This window comes from Papio anubis, chromosome 11 (genome assembly GCF_008728515.1).
Source record: "Papio anubis isolate 15944 chromosome 11, Panubis1.0, whole genome shotgun sequence".
Taxonomy (NCBI): Eukaryota; Metazoa; Chordata; class Mammalia; order Primates; family Cercopithecidae; genus Papio; species Papio anubis.
The window spans coordinates 25,472,175-25,491,273 of NC_044986.1; the positions used below are offsets into that span (position 1 = coordinate 25,472,175).

The following is a 19,099-nucleotide window of genomic DNA, read 5'->3' on the forward strand; positions in this document are numbered from 1 at the left end:
TCTACACGTTTTCTAATGGAGCTATTATCTGCTGCAGGCATTCATTGCCCTCACCAGCATCCTAAACAAATATGGATCCTCTTGATTCAGTTTGAATACTGACATGCCTAGGGAGCTGCCTTCGGGAGCTCTGATTGTTAGAAACTTCTTCCTGTGCCCTCTAGTAACTTTTACCTATTTCTCCTCTGGAGTCAACAATAAATTTCATCCCTAAACTGTTCTGCACATTGACAAATACTGTAAAAAATATCATCACATTTTTTTAAGTTGTCAAGTTATTGTCTCAGCTCTTTTACCTGCTCTGCCTTTTGGGATTTTTCTTTGGATTGATGAATGAAACAGGGCATGGCACTGGGTGTTTGTGAATGTTCTCAAGGGTCCTTGTGGGATTGGTTCTGAAAGCTTCCCTGATTATCTCTGGAGGCGATGATTATTACCAATAGTTTGACTCCTAGCACCATGATTAGAAAAAACCATGTTATTTTTTATTATGAACAAAATGGAGATGCATTAAATTTTAGTAAGAGACCTTGAAAACATCTAAATAATAAAAGCTGTTTGTAACCCAGCTACTGCAAACAAAATAAAATTATATTTTAATACCTTATATCTTGGTCATATTTCCATGTACATGATTATGTGCACATGTGTGATTGTTGGAATTATACAACACATTGGATCTGCATTTTGCTCTTACTATTTTATTTTCCCATGCCACTACCAATTATTTATAAGTATTATGATGCTTGCATCACAATATCTTATTGAATGAATATACCATAATTTACCCAATGAACTCCCTATATTAATCCCTAATTTGTGGTAAGTTTTCAGTAACATCAAGTCTATTCTCTGAAAAATGGAAATGTAGGAGAATACAAGACCTCTAAATTCCCTCGGCAAGGTTTTATTTTCCAAGTGTAGGGGTAGTAACTTTACCCCCCTTCTTCTTTTTATAACTGAGCAGAGTTAGAACAAGTGCATCTGATCCTGTTAGAGCTGCTGGAAAGCTTAAAAAAAAAATTGGTATGTTTAGGTAAACTCTGCATTTCAAATTTAAACTTAACGTGTTTTACTGGTGATTTTTATGACCAACAAGAAGTTTTGGTTTGTTTCACTTATTGGTAGAACAATGGGCCCACCAAAGGCTTGTGCTGCCTCTTTCTTCTGATATCAGGAATTTTCCTGGAAATTGTTTCTATGTCAGGAAGACAATTTTTTTTTTTTTTTTTTTTTTTTTTTTGAGACGGAGTCTCGCTCTGTAGCCCGGGCTGGAGTGCAGTGGCCGGATCTCAGCTCACTGCAAGCTCCGCCTCCCGGGTTCACGCCATTCTCCTGCCTCAGCCTCCCGAGTAGCTGGGACTACAGGCGCCCGCCACCTCGCCCGGCTAGTTTTTTGTATTTTTTAGTAGAGATGGGGTTTCACGGTGTTCGCCAGGATGGTCTCGATCTCCTGACCTCGTGATCCGCACATCTCGGTCTCCCAAAGTGCTGGGATTACAGGCTTGAGCCACCGCGCCCGGCCAGGAAGACAATTTTTTAAGGCACTTGAACTCAGGGGTAAGAATCAGAGTCCCAGGTATGCCTTCCACTCATAATTTGGGCCCCAGTGTTTGTTAGCGCATAACTCGGACAGCACAAAGGATCCTTACTCGTACAACTAGATCTGCTGCCCGTGGTGCTTGGTAAGAGTGGCAGTACCTCTACTCTTCTGCAGACTTACAGAACCAATTGCCAAAATAGAAGGAATAAGAACTCATATTTTTACAAGCACTCTAAGTGAAATATATCAGGAAAATTTAGTAAATAGATTGTGACTCACATAAATAAATGGTGTCTAGGGAGCTAACTTAGTGTGAAAGACCATTGCCAATTACTTTGTCCTGTTCTCACACTGATACTGTAAGGAGTCCTGCAGTATCTTAGATGTAGGGTTTTACTTCATCTTTGGCAATTATCAAAATCACAGAATTGGAAATAGCTCCATAACCCTATATGACAAGGGAGATAGAAGGGGACCTTTCAACACAGAAGTGATCATTTTTGAAAGAGGCCTCTCATATCTCCCCAAAAGCATTAGCACTAACAGAGAAGCAGCTGCATTCTTTCATTCTGGCCAATGCACCTTTGTGGAATGGATAAAAAACTTTGCTATCTCCTCTGGGGAGTGGCTAATTTGAGGCAATGGCATATGGTTGACTTTTAAAACAAAACAAAACCAAACAGAACGTTCTGGTTGCTTAGGCTCAGTGAAGTTCTCAAAAGCCAACACAAAAGGGAAGTCCAGATACATTCTCATTCCATCTGTGCTTCCTCTCTAGTCCAGAGAAAAAAAAAGTTAACTTCATTGGTCCTGATGCCCTGGGATGTTTCCAGCAGACTGTCTTCTGGCTTTTCTGATGTCATAGGTTTCTGTTTTTGCAGAGAACCTGCTAAGCATGTTCCTCATGTGCCTATTAAGAAACATGAAAAGTAACCTACCAAGATGACCCCCTGGTCTTGGTAGTGAGTGCCTATATCTGGTAGGCAGGTCCTCATTGTGGTAGGTTATAATAAAAAGGATTGAAGGTACTTTATCATTCCTTTCCCCATAGTATAACTTTAATGAACAGGAATGCCAGACCATTAAACTAATAACTTTGGTCCAAACAGACAGAATTATCTTGTTAAAAATCAGAAGAGAAAGCATGTGGAGCCGCAGGTAGGGGAGACTTATGATTAGTCGTCTTTACAGTTCACATTTTACAAAATTAAGAATTACGGGCATCCTGAGTCTCAGAGTTGTAGACCATTTGAAAACAAGAGAAGCTTCTCAGCAAGAGAAAAGAGACTCATCTAAGGAAACTCCCATAATGCTATCAGTGGATTTCTCAGCAGAAACCTTGCAGGCTAGAAAAGAAGTGGGAGAATAAAGTGCTAAAAGAAAAAAGCAGGAAGAAAAACTATCAACCAAGAACTCTATATCTGGAAGAGTTGTCTTTCAAAAATAAAAGAGATAAGAACATTTCCAGACAAAAGCTGAGGAAGTTGATCACCACTAGACCTAACTTACAAGAAATGCTAAAGGCAAATGAAAGCTGAAAATAAAGGGAACAAAGGGGAAATTAAGCTAAAATGAAAGTGTTATTTAACAACAAAATATATAAAATTCTAAAACTCACTGGTAACAGTACAGTGTCAATTTCAGAATATTATATAATTGTATGTAAATCACCTCACATAAAGATTAAAAGACAAAAGTATTGAAAATAATTGTAAGTACAATAATTTAATGGATACACAATATACAAAATATATGAATTTTGACATCAAAAATATAACGTGGGTGGAAGGTAAAAGATACAATTTTTGTGTGTGTTGGAATTTGTTTTTAACAGCTTTAAATAAGCTCTTATAGCTATATAAAATGTTTTATATACATATCATAACCACATACAAACTCTGTAAAGGATACACAGGAGATAAAGGAATCCAAATATACTGATATTTGGAGGGAACAGCTATCCCAACTCTCAAGTTGAAATTTGATGCCCCATGTTAGAGGCTGGGCCTAGGAGGAGATGTACAAGTCATGGGGGCAGATCCCTCATGAACGGCATGGGGCCATCCTAAAGGCAAGAGTAAATCCTCACTCCATTAGTTCATGTGAGAGCTGATTGTTAAAAAAGAATCTGCCACCTCCCCAACTCTTGCTTCCTCTTTCATTATGTGATCTCACTTGCCAGCTCCGCTTCACCTTCTGCCATGAGGGGAAGCGGCCTGAATCCTTCACCAGAGGCAGATGTTGACATCATGCTTCTTGTATAGCATACAGAACCAGGAACAAAATATTTTATTTATGAATTACCCAGCCTCAGGAATTTCTTGACAGCAACACAAATGGACTAAGACACATACCGTTAAAGGAAATCATCAAGTAATAAGGGAAGGGATAGTAAGAGAGCAAGAAAGGGACCTACAAAATGGAGAGTAAACAATGAATAAAATGGTAATAGTATTTATCAGTAAATACCTTGGATGTAAATGGATTAAATTCTCCAATCAAAAAACATAGAATGGATAAATGGATGATACACTAAATAAAACAAAAAAACAAGCCCAAACTCTGAACTATATGTCGCCTTCAAGAAACTTACTTCAGCTATAAGGAAAAGCATATACTGAATGTGACGGAATAGAAAAATTTCTCGCAAATGGAAAGCAAAAGGGAGCAGAGATAGATAATACTTAACGTCAGATAGAATAGACATTAAGTCACAAACTAACGAGACAAAAAAGATCATTATATAATACTAAAGGGGTCAATTACAAGGATATTATAAATATAAATTTAGCATTGGAGCAACTAAATATATTAAGCAAATATTAGCAGGTTGGAAGGCAGAAATAGACAGCAATGCAATAGAATATTCTGCACACAGAATGTTCTCCAAGATAGATTGTATGTTACATCACATAAAAAACCTTAGCAAATTTAAAAGGACTAAAATCATTTGTGGTCTTGACCAGACACAGTGGCATAAAACTAGAAACCAGTAACTGAAAGAAAACGGAAATTGTCACAAATAAGTGGAAATTAAGCAAGACACTCCTGAAAAAATCAGTGAATCAAAGGATAAGTCAAAAGTGATATCAAAAATACCTTTAGACAAACAAAATTGGAAACACAACATTATAATCTTACAGAATGCATCAAAAGTAGTTCTAGGAGAAACATTCATAGTAATTACTAGCCACACTAACAAAAAGGAAAAAAATCAAATGAACAACCTAACTTTATACCACAAGGGACTAGAAAAAGAAAAGCACAAAGCCAAGAGAAGGAAGGTGATATCAAAATTCAGAGCACAAATAATATAGAGACTAGAAAAAAATAGAAAAGATAAATGGAACTAAGAAATGGCATTTAAAAAATACAATTGACTAAGGAAAAAACAAGATTCAAATAAATCAGATATGAGAGAGGAGATACTACAACTGATTACCATCACAATACAAAGGATCATAAAAGACTTCTATGAACAATTTTATAGCAGCAAATTGGATAACCTAGAAGACATGGATAAATTCCTAGAAATATCCTACCAAGACTGAATAACGAATGAATGGAAAATCTTAACAGACCAATAATAATTAGGACTGAATCAATAATCATAAACCTCTCAAGAAAGAAAAGCCGAAGACCTAATGGCTTCACTGCTGAATTGTATCAAACTTTTAAGGAAGAATTAACATCAATTTCTCTCAAACCCTTATAAAAACTTCAAGAGGGACACTTCCAAACTTATTTTACAAGGCCATATATTACTCTTGATACCAAAGCCAAACAAGGATACTGCCTGAAAAGTACAAGCCAATATCCTGAAGAACATGTATACCAAAGTCCTCAATAAAATACTAGAGAACATAACTCAACAGTACATTAAAAGTTTCTTATACTATGATCAAGTGAAATTTATTTTTGGAGTGCAAGAATTGTTCAACACATGCTAATCAATAAAATGATACACCATATTTACCAAATGATTTATAAAAATGATCTCCTTAATAGATGCAGAAAAATCATGTGACAAATTGAACATCCTTTCATGATAAAAACACTAAATTAGACTTAAATGGACCTCAAGACAATGAAGGCCATGTATGACATACGCACAGCTAATTACCATCATCAATAGTGAAAGACTAAAAGCTTTTCCTCCCAAACCAGGAACAAAACCAGAATGCTCACTCTTGCCACTTTTATTCAAAATAGTTTTGCAAGTCCTAGAAAATTAAGCAAGAAAAAGAAATAAAAAGCATCCAAATTGGAAAGGAAGAAGCAATATTGTCTCTGTTTACAGATGGCATGATCTAAAGGTGGAAAACCCTAAAGACTCAACCAAAATCTTAATACTAATAAATTCAGTAAAAGTTACAGGGTATAAAATCAACATAAAAATCACTTGTATTTCCATACACCAATAACAAACTTAGAAAGATTGAGATAGCAATCCCATTTACAGCAGCATGAAAAACCACAAAATATGTAGAATAAACGTAATCAAGGGGGTGAAGTATCTTTACACTGAAAACTATAAAGTGATGATGAAAGGAATTGAAGAATACAGAAATAAATGGAACAACAGCCCATGCACAGGAATTGGAAGAATTAATATTTCTAAAATGTCCATGCTTCTCAAGGGACCTACAGATTCAATGCAATCCCTATGAAAATCCCAATGGCATTTTTCACAGAAAAAAAAAATCTGAAAATTTGTGTAGAAACACAAACGACCCTGAGTAGTCAAAGCAGTAATGAGAAAGTAGAAGGAAGCTGGTTATCTTTTACTGATTGATTTCAAACCATATTACCAAGCTATAGTAATTTTAAAAGTATGTACTGGCTTACAACCAGACACAAAGATCATCGACACCGGACAGAGAACCCAGAAATAAACCCACAAATATACAGTCAGCTAATCTTTGACAGGAAGCTAACGCACAATGTAGTAAGGATAGTCTCTTCAATAAACGGTGTTGGGAAAACTGGATTTCCACATACCAAAAATATAACTCGTCCCCTATATTACAGCACTTACAAAGATTTACTCAAAACTGATTAAAGACTTAAAAGTAAGACTGAAAAAATGTGAAATTCCAAGGAGAAAACATAGGGGAAAAATTCCTTGGCATTAGTCTTATCAATTATTTTATAACTTATTTTGACACCAAAGACAAAGGCAACAGACATAAAAAATGAATAATTGAGACTTTGTCAAACCTAATAAGCTTCTGCATAGCAAAGGAAACAACAAAATGAAAAGGCAACCTATGGAATGGGAGAGAATATTTGCAAACTATATATCCAATAATGGGTTAATTTCCAAAATACATAAGATACTCATACAATTCCATAGCAAACACAAATATTCTGATTAAAAACTGAGCAAAGTACCTAACAGACATTTCCCAGAAGGAGACATGGTCAATGAGTATATGAAAAGGTGCTCAGCATTGCTACCCAAAGAAACACAAATCAAAACCATAATGAGATAATGTCTCACATCTGTGTGGATGGCTTTTATCAAAAAGACAGATAAATGTTAGCAAGGATGTAGAGAAAAGAGGGAACCTCTGTGTACTGTTGGGTATGTACATTGGTATAGCCATTCTGGAAAACAGCATGAAGATTCCTCAAAACAAAACAAAAAAACTACCATTAGATCCAACAATCTCACTTCTCTGAATTCATTTCCTTTGGCTTTATATGAAGAATACAGTTTCCCTAATGGACATCTGTGCTCCCATGTTCATTGCAGCATTATTCACAGCAGTCAAGATATTGAAACAATCTTAATCTCCGTCAATGGATGAATGGATAAAAAAATTATTTTATACACACAAGCCCCAATGCAATATTTTATAAAAAGCAAATATGTAATTTTTGACAACATAAATAAACCTGAAGGACATTATTCTTAGAGATAGAAGCCAGACAAAGACAATATATAGTATTGCTTATATGTGGAATCAAAAACAGAACAAAACAAAACAAAAAACCAACAACAAAAAACTCCAACTCTTTAAAACAGCGTAGAATAGAAGGGTGGTTGCCAAGCACTAGGGGTGGCGGAAATGGAGAGAGATGTAGGAGAAAGGGTACAAACTTTCAATAAGATGAGTAGTTCTGAGGATCTAGCATATAGCATGGTGACTACAGATAATATTATACTTGAAATTTGCTAAGATCTTAAGCATTCTCACCAAAAAAAAAATAAAAAATATTATGAGGAGAGAGATGCATTAGTTAACTTGATAGTTGCAATTATTTCACAATATATATGCATATAAGTTACTGCATTATACACTTTAAATATGTACAATTTTATTTGTCAATTATACCTCAATAAAGCTGGGGAAGGAGGGAAAATATTTTTTTCTTTTGTTCAGACACACCTCCAAGAGGCATTCCTGTCCTTCGTTCCCTAAGTATTGTGAGGTTGGATTTTATAAGTAGGAGATGAAGAAACCAGGCTTTCATCAGAGCAGGAGCCACAGCTAAGTTTGAGCATCCCACCATTTGGAGTTTTGTTTCTTACAAAATCTGTAGATGGACTTCAGGGCCATTAGCCTATTGCAAATATCCAATTGTTTCCTTCATTTTCTGAAGCATGAAAGAAAAGACAGATTCCTTTATCATTTGCCCAGTTCTCCTATGGAGGAGAAGAGAGGCAAGTAAAGTTAACCTCTTGTCACATCACCAGAAATCCATGGAACCCTTCACAAAAAAAGCTGGTCACTCCAGAGTCTGGATGTCAGTCAGGTGCAGAGGGTAACAGGTCTCAAAAACTCATTCTGTAAAGGGTGTTGGTGCCAAAGAGATGGAAGGCTCAATGACCTGGGGCATAGTTGCAGGAACAGGTAGGTGTTCCAAGTAAGAGCAGAGCCATCAGAGCTGGCACAGTCAGCACAGACCAGATAAAAGGACTCAAATAGGAAGACAGGGGTCTAAGTGGCAAAAATTCTGAAGGCAGAGCAAAGTAGGTGGTCATAAGCTCCATATTAAAATGAAATAACTGAAAAGTCAAAAAGGCAGAGCCAAACCAACAGGTGAGTCCAGGAATAAGGAATTTTTTTGATCTGAGTTAGTCACTTGGTGATGCTTCTGGAATGCTTAATTCCCAGAAGCATTTGTTTATTAACAGAAAGGCAGAAGTACCAGTTTAGGTCTTTATAGCCTTCATGGAGGTACTAAATAATGAAATAGCAGAGTAGAACCCTAAAACTTTACCAGTTTGGGGGTTATATTTGTAGCCAACCTGGGAAAGCTTAAAGTTATGTCTCAGAATAGCAGCCTAAATTTTGATACATGATAGATCATTTTTAGAATACTCTTTATTTTTACTTGCTTGGACCTCTAATTTATTTCATTAGGTTACACTAAAGGAGGCTTCTCTTCAAACATTTTTAAAGACTGATCCATAATTTGTTTGCACCTCCTTTAAAAACCTGGAAAACCTCCCCTTTGGACTTGGGCAGTTGTCTCTGTTATTCTGAAACTCCTCTTATCCCACATATTCAGGAAATGTGAGCCCTGAATGGTAGTTGACTTGAAGTTTAAACAGATCATAACTCAAGTGTGAAAGCAACTCTGCTGTTTGCTCACCAGGCTGTTAAGCCTGCCATTTCCAAAGGCGGCCTGCAGGGCAGGCTTGTTAAGCACGAGAAACCCTACTTGTCTGAAGCTTTTAGCCTGGACCTTGCTATCAGTTAACATTTAAGTCAGAGAAATAAACTAGATGGCATGACCCTATGAAGATGGAAGATCACAACAAAGTTGTTAATAAGCAAGATCTCAAAGGGATAACTCAGGAATAAAAATGTAACATGAAAGAAATGTTCTTCTTCATTTTTATATAAATAATTTTTCAAAAGAAATTGGAGAAAATGGTCATTAAAGTCAATAAATCCAGATGAGCAAATACTATTTCTTTGACTCATTAATTTTTTCTTTTCTAAGTTTTACATACAAGTTCAGCAATTAGTACCTGTCTAGTACTGAGGGTTCTGGCTTCTCAACAATTTTTATTATTATTATTATTATTATTTTGACAGTCTCACTCTATTGTCACCACTGGAGTGCAGTGGGCTAACATGGCTCACTGCAACCTCCACCTTCCAGACTCAAGAGATCCTCCCACCTCAGCCTCTCTAGTAGCTGGGACTACAGGTGCACGCCACAAACCCAGCTAATTTTTGCACTTTTTGCAGAGAAGGGGTTTCACCGTGTTACCCAGGTGACTCTCAAACTCCTGAACGTCAAGCTCTCCACCTTCCTCGGCCTACCAAAGTGCATGGACTACAGGAATGAGTCACCATGTGCCTAGCCTTGACAATTATCAATCATCCTTCATCACATGATTCGGAGCAGGAAATTGTAACAGTGTGGTGGAATGAAAAATGGCTTCCCTCTATCCTTTCAGGTGCTTTGGGCTACAAACTAAATTGATATAAGAAAGATTAACAGGAGTAAAACTAATTATGTACGTATGCTCAGGGGTCCCACAAAACATGAGCCTTAAAGAAAGGTCACATGATTGAAGCTTCAACAGCATCCTGAGCAACAGAAAGGAATAGGAGCTTTGGGTTTCTGAGGGATGGCTGGTGATGACATAAGTCATAGGAGAGTGAGGGAAGGAAATGTTTGGTGAATAAAGGTTTCTTGTTATGCAATTAAAAAGTCCCTCAGATAATAAAATTTATCTTCAGCAGTCCTCTTTTTAATACAGGTACTTTTGCTAATACACTCTTCCTTTATGGATATAAATTTATTTTACAACAGGACAGCTTTTCAGGGATACTCCTCTACCTGCCGTTTACCAGAAGCAGCAGCTCAAAACTGCCAAAGTATATTTTGAGGTGGCGTATTCCGGTCCCCTGTGGTCATATTTTGGGGTATGTTCATATTTTGGTGTCTCCTGAGCCTCAACATTACTCCATCTGTCATTTCCCCAACAAGTTTTAAAATCCAGAAACTGAGTTGGTAAAGTAATAACCCATTGAAGAGGCATTTCTATGGCAACAACAAAAAAAGGAAAGTTAATAATTGGAGCAGACTATAAATCATGTTTCTCAGTCTGAAGGGCAGCCAGTCAAGGCTTCTAAAATGTAGGTTAAAAGTATCTTTTGGTGTCTACATGTCTCTGGTGATGTCTGAGTGGCCCACAGGGCAGCAGGCACAAAGGTTTTCCATAGAAAAGTTGTGGTGATCTCTTTAATGTTCATATCAACTCATCTAGCTTCAGCATGCAGGGCTTCAGGAAAAGGGTGATTTTTGTTCTTAGTCATACTAAGCGAGAAAGGCAGTTGAAGAATTCTAGGCAAATGCTGGAGAAATTCAGGATCCAGTCCACTTTAAAAGGTTGAATAACAAAACCTCAAAGAACAGGATTAAAATCTATTAATAGGTACAATATAAGTAGGCTTCTACTGAAGCAAAATTTCCTTCTATAGTCACCCCCAATTTTACCAAAGATGATCACAGTAAGACTAGTTTGTTTGCAAGATAACTTTAATCTCATGAAACTTGGCCTGATTATTTATATAAATAAAGCAAGAATAGTGATTGTTTAATACAGGCTCTTTAATGTAACAATATAAAGTTTTACTCCTTAAATTTTTAATTTTTATGGGTACATAGCAAGTGTATGTACTTAGGTACATGGGATTTTAATACAGGCATACAATATAATATACCCATCAGAGTAAATAAGGATGTCCATCACCTCAAGCTTTCATTATTTCTTTGTGTCACATACATTCCATTTATACTCCCTCAATTCTAAAATGTGCAACAAATCATTCTGAGCTGTAGTCACCCTGTTGTGCTATCAAATATGAGATCTTATTCATGATATTTAACTATATTTTTGTGCGTATTAACCATCCCCACTCCCCCATCTCTAACTACTATGCTCAGCCTCTGGTAACCACCATTCTACTCTCTATCTCCATCTGTTCAATTGTTTTAAGTTCCCACACATGAGTTAAAACATGCAAAGTTTGTCTTTCTATGCCTGGCTTATTTCACTTATAATGTCAGCCAGTTACATCTACGTTGTTGCAAATGATGGGATCTCATTCTTTTTATGACTAAATAGCACTCCATTTTGTATATGTACCACATTTTCTTTATCCATTCTTCTATTGATGGACACTTTGGGTTGCTTCCAAATCTTGGCTATTGTGAATTGTGTTGCAGTAAACATGAGATCTCTTCCATATACTGATTTCCTTTCTTTTAGGTATATACCTAGCAGTGGGACTTGTTCTATTTTTAGTTATTTTGAGGCACCTCCATACTGTTCTCCATAGTGTCTATATTAATTTACATTCCCACCAACAGTGTACAAGGGTTCTCTTTTCTCCACATCCTTGCCAGCATTCATTATTGCCTGTCTTTTGAATAAAAGCCAATTTAACTAGGGTGAGATGATAACTCATTGTAGTTTGGATTTGCGTTTCTCTGATGATCAGTGATGTTTAGCACCTTTTCATATACCCATTTGCCATTTGTGTGTCTTTTGAGAAATGTCTGTTAGATCTTTTGCCCATTGTTTAACTGGATTATTAGATTTTTCCAATTGAGTTGTTTGAGCTCCTTGTATGTTCTGATTATTAATCCCTTGTCAGATGGATAGTTTGCAAAAATTTTCTCCCATTATGTGGGTTGTTTCTTCACTCTGTTGACTGTTTCCTTCACTGTGCAGAAGCTTTTTAACGTGATTTAATCCCACTTGTCCATTTTTGCTTTGTTTTGCATGTGCTTTTGGGATACTACTCAAGAAATGTTTGCTCAGACCAATGTCCTGGAGAATTTCCCCAAGGATTTTGTCTAGTAATTTCATACTTTCTAGTCTTAGATTTAAATCTTTAATCCATTTTGGTTAGATTTTATATGATGAAAGATAGGGGTATAGTTTTAATCTTCTGCATATGAACTTTTAGTTTTTGCAGCAACATTTATTAAAGAGACTATCCTTAATGTATATTGTTTATCTTTTGTTGAAAATGAGTTCACTGTAGATACATGGATCTATTTCTGAGTTTTCTGTTCCGTTATCTTATGTGTCTGTGTTTTCTATGCCAGTACCATGCTGTTTTGGTGACTATAGTTCTGTAGTATAATTTGAAATCACATAAAGTGATTCTTCCAGTTTATTTTGCTACAAATGGTTTGGATATTCTGGGTCTTTTGTGGTTCCATATAAATTTTAGGATTGTTTTTTAGATTTCTGTGAAGAATGTACATTAGTATTTTGATAGTGATTTCATTGAATCTGTAGTTTGCTTTGGTTAGTATGGACATTTTAACAATATTGATTTCTTCCAATACATGAACATGGAATATCTTCATTTTTTTGTGCTTTCTTCAATTTCCTGCATCAATGTTTTAATAGCTTTTATTGTAGAGAAGTTTCACTCCTTTGGTTGAGTTTATAGGTATTTTATTTTAGTTGTAGCTATTGTAAAGGGGATTACTGTCTTGATTTCTTTTTTAGATTGTTCACTGTTGGTATGTAGAAATGCTACCGATTTTTGAATGTTGGTTTTGTATCCTGCAACTTTACTGAATTTGTCAGTTCTAATAATTTTTGATTGAATCTTTAGTTTTTTTTCAAATATAAGATCATATAATCTGCAAAGATAACTTTACTTCTTTCTTCCTAATTTGAAAGTCATTTATTTATTTCTCTTGTCTGATTGCTCTAGCTGTGACTTCCAATACTATGTTGAATAACAGTGGTGAAAATGGGTATCCTTCTCTTCTTCCAGATCTTGGAGGAAAGGCTTTCAGTTTTTCCCCATTCAATATGATACTAGCTGTGGGTTGGTTGTAGATGGCTTTTACTATGTTGAAATACGTTTCTTCTGTACCTAGTGTATTAGTCCGTTTTCACACTACTATAAAGAACTGCCCGAGACTGGGTAATTTATAAAGCAAAGAGGTTCAATTGACTCACAATTCAGCATGGCTGGGGAGGCCTCAGGAAACTTACAATCATGGCAGAAGGTGAAGTGGAACCTTCTTCAAAAGGCGGCAGGAAGGAAAAGTGATGGACAAAACAGGAAGAGCCCCTTATATGACCATCACATCTCATGAGAACTCACTCACTATAACAAGAACAGTATGGGGGAAACCACCCCCATGATTAAACTATCTCCACATGTTCTCTCCCTTAACATGTGGAGATTATGGGGATTACAATTCAAAATTAGATTTGGGTGGGGACACAAAATCTAACCATATCACCAGGTTTTCTGGGACTTTTTTTGGTCATAAAGTGATGCTGAATTTTATCAAATACCTTTTCAGCATTAATTGGAGTGATCATATGGCTTTTATTCTTTATTCTTTTGAAATGATGTATCATATTGATTGGTTTGCATATGTCGAAACATCCTTACATCCCTGGGATGAGTCCTACTTGGGCATGATAAATAATCTTTTAATATGTTGGTGAATGTGGTGTGCTAATATTTTACTGAGGATTTTTGCATCAATGTTTATTAGCAGTATTGGCCTATACTTGCTTTTTGTTTATTTTTTTAATGTGTCTGTCTGAGTTTTGGTATAAGGGGAATACTGGCCTCAGAATGAGTTTGGAAGTATTCCCTTCTGCTGGGATGGAATATTCTCAAACTAATTTTTGGAATAGTTTGAGTAGGATTGGCATTAGTTCTTCAAATGTTTTGTAGAATTTAGCTATGAAGTCTCATCAGGTAAAGTTACTGTCTTTGCTAGAAGACTACTGTCGTTTCAATCTCTTGTTACTGGTCCATTCACATTTTGGGTTTCAATCTTGGTAGACTATATCTGTCTAGGAGTTTATCTCTTCTAGGATTTCAAGTTTACTGACATAGTTGTTCATAATAGTCTCTAATAATTCTTTGAGTTTCTGTGATATCTTTTCCTTTTTTGTTAGTCCTGCTAAAGGTTTGTAAGTTTTGTTTATCTTTTCAAAAAAAATTTTTTTTCACTTAATTGATCTTTTGTATTTTTCCATCTGAATTTTATTTATGCTCTTACATTTATTTTTTGTACTAATTTGAGGTTTGTTGTGTTTTTGCTTTTATAGTTCTTTAAGATCCATCATTAGGTTGTTTATTTGAAGTTTTTTTTACTTTTTGTTGTAGGCACTTTATTGCTATAAACTGCCCTCCTTAGCACTGTTTTGCTGTATCTCATAGGTTTTGCTTTTTGTTTCCATTTTCATTTGCTTCAATACATTTTTAAAATTTCCTTTTAAGGTACTCATTGACACACTGGTCATTCAGGATTATTATGGTTTAATTTCTATATGTTCATATGCTTTCCAAATTTCCTTTTGTTATTGATTTCTACCCTTATTCCATTGTGATCAGAAAATATATTTGATATTATTTCAATTTTTTTTGAATATTTTAAGACTTGTTCTGTGGCCTAACATATGGTCTATCTTTGAGAATGATTCATGTGTTGAGGAGAAGAATGTGTGTTCTGCAGATATTGGATGAAATAGTCTGTAAACATCGATTAGGTTCATTTGGTCTATAGTGCAGATGAGGTCTGATGGATCTTTGTTTTTCTGTCTGGATAATCTGTCTAGTGATGAAAGTGTAGCATTAAGATCTCCCACAATTTATGTGTTCAGATTTATTTCTTTAGTTTCAATAAAATTTGTTTTTTATATCTGGGTGCTCCAGTGTTGGGTGCATATATATTTACAATAGTGATATCCTCTTGCTGAATTTATTTTTTACCATTAAATAATTACCATCTTTGTCTTTTTACAGCTTTTGTCTTCAAATCTATTTTGTCTGATATAACTACTTCTGCTCTTTTTTGGTTTGCATGTGTATGGATTATCTTTTTTCATCTCTTTATATTTAGTCTGTGTGTCTTTATAGGTGAATTGTGTTTCTTATTGGCAAGAGATCACTGGGTCTTGTTTTTTAATCCATTCAATCACTCTGTCTTTGCATTGGAGAGTTTATGCCATTTACATTCAATATTACTATTGATAAGTAAACTACTGTCATTTTGTTATTTCTTTTCTGGCTATTTTGTGGTCTTCTCGTTCTTCTATTCTATTTTCCTTACTGTGAAAGTGATTTTCTCTAGTGATATGTTTTAATTTCTTACTTCATTTTTTTGTGTATCTGTTGTTGGTTTTTTTGATCTAAGTTCATCATGAGGATTGCAATTAACATATTACCTATTTTAAACTGATGACAACTTAAATGTGATTGCAAAAACAAACACACAAACAACAAAACTAAAACAACTCTACACTTTATCTTCACCCCATACTTTTTTAAATTTATATTTTATACTGTCTATGTCTAAAAAGTTTGTTTTTATTTTTGATAGGCTTCTCTTTTCCTACTCAAGATATGGGTAGTTTACAAACCACAATTACAGTGTTATAATGTTCTGTATTTGTGTGTGTACTTTTACCTGTGAGTTTTGTACCTTCAGATGATATCTTATTGGTTTTTAATGTCCTTTTCTTATTAAATAACTACCTCTAATATTTCTTGTAGGATATGTCTGATGTTGACAAAATTCCTCAGCTTTTGTTTGGGAAAATCTGTCTTTCATGTTTGAAGGATATTTTCACTGTATATAATATTCAAGGATAAATATATTTTCCTTCAGCATTTTAAATATATCGTGCTACTTTCTCCTGGTCTGTAAAATATCCAGTGAAAAATCTGCTGCCAGACATATTGGAGCTCCTTTATGTGTGTGTGGTTTTTTTTCCCTCTTTTCTCGATGTTTTTAGGATTCTTTATTCTTAACCACTGATAGTCTGATTATTAAATGTCTCAAGGTAGTCTATTTGGCTTAAATCTGCATGGTGTTCTATAATTATTTTGTACTTGAATATTGATATCTTTCTCTAGGTTTGGAAAGTTCTATATTATTATCTTTTTGAATAAGTTTCTTACTTCAGTCTCTTTCTCTACCTGCTCTTTAAGGCCAATAACTCTTAGATGTGCCTTTTTGAGGCTATTCTCTAGATCTTATAGGCATGCTTTATTAATTTTTATTTTTTTTTCTTTTGACTATTCTGACTTTCTACTTTCAAATAGCTTGTCTTCAAGCTCAATTATTTCACTCATTCAGTTCTGCTGTTGAGAGACTGATGTATTCTTCAGTTTGTCAATTGAATTTTTCAGCTCCAGAATCTCTGCTTAATTATTTTAAATTATTTCACTGTCGTTGTAAAATTTATCTCATGATTCAGAACTCCTTCTCTGTGTTATCTTGGATTTTATTGAAATTCTCAATAAAGCTACTTTTAATTACCTGTCTGAAAATTCACATACTTCTGTTACTCTGGAATTGATCATCAGTGTCTCATTTAGTTCATTTTGTGAGGTCGTCTTTTCCTGTATGGTCTTGATGTTTGTGTATGGTCACATGTCTGGGCATTGAAAATCACGTATTTATTGTGGCCTTTGCAGTCTGGGCTTATTTATACCCATCCTTCTTGAGTAGGCTTTCCAAGTATTAAAAGGAATTGAGCATTGTGATATAAATCTGTGGTCACTGCACCCATTTGTGCATTTGAGGGCACTACAGGCCCCATAATGCTGTAAGTTTTACAGACTTAAAGAGTTATTGCCTTGGTGGTCTTGGGTAAGATTGTGGAGAATTCCCTGGATTTCCAGGCAGAGTCTTTCTTGTTCTTTTCCCTTATTTTCCACCTGAACAGACCCTCTCCCTCTCTGTGCTGAATTGCCTGGAGTTGAGGGAAGGGTGACTCAAGCATTCCTGTGGCCACTACTACTGGGACTGTGCTGGGTAACACCTGAAGCCAGCACAGTACTGGTCCTTGCCCAAGGCCTGGCATGCCTATTTCTTGGCTGCCACTTATGTTATTCCAAGACCCAAAGACTCTGTAGTCAACAAATGTATCTTGCCAGCACTGGGTCTTTCTTTTCAGTGTAGCCAGTTCCCTTCTGGCCCAGGCTAGGTCTAGAAATGGCATCCAGGAGCTAGGGCCGGGATCAGGGGCTTTAGAAACCTGTTTTGTGTTTTATTTTACGTGGCAGAGCTGGTATCCAGGTTGCAAGACAAAGTCCTATTTATTTTTCCCTCTCCCTTAAGCAGAAGTCACTGCTCATGACTACCACTGCTTGAGGCTCATAGCAACTACAATCCAGGGTACTGCTGGGTTTGTTTTTTGTTTTTTTGGTTTTTTGTTTGGTTTGGTTTTCGAAGGCCCAAACACCCTTTATTCAGCAAGTGATAGGTCTTTCCAGACCTGGTTCACCTCATTCAGGGCAGTGAGTGCCCTTCTGGCTCAGGGTAGGTCAGGAAATGCCCTCCAAAGAGCTAAGGCCTGAAACTTGGGACTTTAGGAGTCTGCTTGTTGCTTTATTTTACTGTGGGCTCAGCTGGTACCCAAGTTGCAAGACAATGTCTTTCATACTCTTTTCCTCAAGCAGGAGTCTCTCCTCATGGCCACCACAGCTGGGAATGTGCTAGGTCACACCTGAAGCCAGCATAATACTGGGACTTGCCCCAGGCCTGTGGCAACTGCTGCTTGTCTATTACTGACATTTAATGCCTAAGGGCTCATGATTCAGCAGGTAGCAAATTCTGGCAGGACTGTATCCTTATCTTCAGGGCAATGGGTTCCCTTTTGGCCAAAATGGGGCCAGAAATATTGTCCAGGAGCTATGGCCTGGAATATGGTAACTTTAGGACCCTGCTTGGTGCTTTGACTGGCTGAACTCGTATCCAAGTTGCAGGAATAAGTCCTCTTTACTCCTTCCTCTCCTTTCCTCAAGCAGAAGGACTGCGTCCTGGAGCTGTGAGCTCTGTTACCTGGGGTTGAGGGAGGGGTATTACAACTCTTCCTTGGTTACCTCAGTTGTTGTTTCACTGGGTCATATGTACCCCAGGTCAGCTGGCTCTGAGTCCAGCACAGCACCAAAACTTGACCAGGAATTTCTGTCCTTGTGGTCTGGACTGTCTTTCAAGCCTATTGAAGACCTTACAGCACTTTAGTCCATGCTAGTGGGGCATGCTGAAACTCAGGTTTTGATCACTGGGATGGATGATTCCCCTCTGGTTAGTGCTGGCCTACATACTCTCTCCATGGGTACAGCCCAGTTCTGCCCTGTGATGTTTTCTACTGTGACAGGGTAGCATTGAGTTCCAATGCAAAATCCCATAACCACTTTGCTCTGCCTCTCCCAAATGCACAGATTCTCTCTCCATGCCATGCTGTACTGCTGGGGGATGGGGAAAGAGTGATGTTGACAAGTAAAGACTCTTTCCTACCCTCTTCAGAGCCTCTTTTTTTGCTATGATGTTAAATCCAAGTTCTGTGACTGTTCGCCTGATTTTTTAGTTCCTATGAAGATGCTTTCTTGTGTGGATAGTTGTTAAATTTGGTGTTTCCGCAGGGTATGATCACTGTAGGGTTCTATTCAGTCACCTTGCTCTGCCTCTTCCTAGGCTCTTTTAAGTTTGCTTTGCTAGAACTTTTAGTAAGAAATTTCAGATTGGGCTTTTAAAAGCTTCTTGGAACTAAAAAGTCAAACCAAGGACTCACCA

The 19,099-nt window shown here is 36.4% G+C and overlaps 1 long non-coding RNA gene across 1 annotated transcript in view; it reads left to right on the forward strand.

Annotated features, from left to right (window-relative positions):
• The window catches only part of LOC108580461, a 39,349-nt gene that overhangs the window by 6,103 nt on the left and 14,147 nt on the right, over positions 1 to 19,099 (forward strand). The window lies entirely within an intron of this gene.